This window comes from Sinocyclocheilus anshuiensis, unplaced genomic scaffold (assembly GCF_001515605.1).
Source record: "Sinocyclocheilus anshuiensis isolate Anshui unplaced genomic scaffold, SAMN03320099.WGS_v1.1 scaffold200, whole genome shotgun sequence".
NCBI lineage: Eukaryota > Metazoa > Chordata > Actinopteri > Cypriniformes > Cyprinidae > Sinocyclocheilus > Sinocyclocheilus anshuiensis.
The window spans coordinates 1,569,581-1,570,281 of NW_015558595.1; positions in this window are offsets into that span (position 1 = coordinate 1,569,581).

The window sequence follows — 701 nt, forward strand, 5'->3', positions numbered from 1 at the left end:
ATCAATTGCGGTGTACAGCGTTTATTATGAGGGGGTAGAATCCACAGCTCAGTACTCACTACTCAATACTCATGAGTACTTTTAAATGGGCTACTATTTTACTCTTACTCAAGTAGTTTTTTGGACAAGTACTTTTACTCTACTCACACTACATTTTTTGGAAGGTAATGGTACTTTTACTTGAGTATATTTGTTCAGTACTCTTTCCACCACTGCTAATCAGACCAGGTTACTGATCACCTAATGCTCATCACTGACATGTAAAAGTGGGAGGTAGTGCTGATGCACTAACTCATGGTTCTTCAAATCCAGTCCTGGAGAGCCATTCCCCGGCAGAGTTTATCTCCAAACCTAATCAAAGATAGAAGCTAGCTAAGCTAATCAAGGTCTTCAGAGTTACTAGAAAAATAAAAGGTAGGTGAGTTTGATCTGCGTTTGAGCTAAACTCTGTACATCAGTGACCCTCCAGGGCAGGATTAAGGGACCCTGCACAACTGAACCTCTGTGATGTCACAAAGTTACATATGTTTAGAAAGAGTAATTTTTTCCCCATAGATTCATCAGATTCGAAGTTCTGAACATTACTGTATTATTTTCATAGCACATCAAGTTATTTTATCTCAAAGGAAAATTTGATTGCTCATGATATGACCCTTTGAAACAAAGTCCAGGATGTAGAATATACTGCCAGTACACTCTTT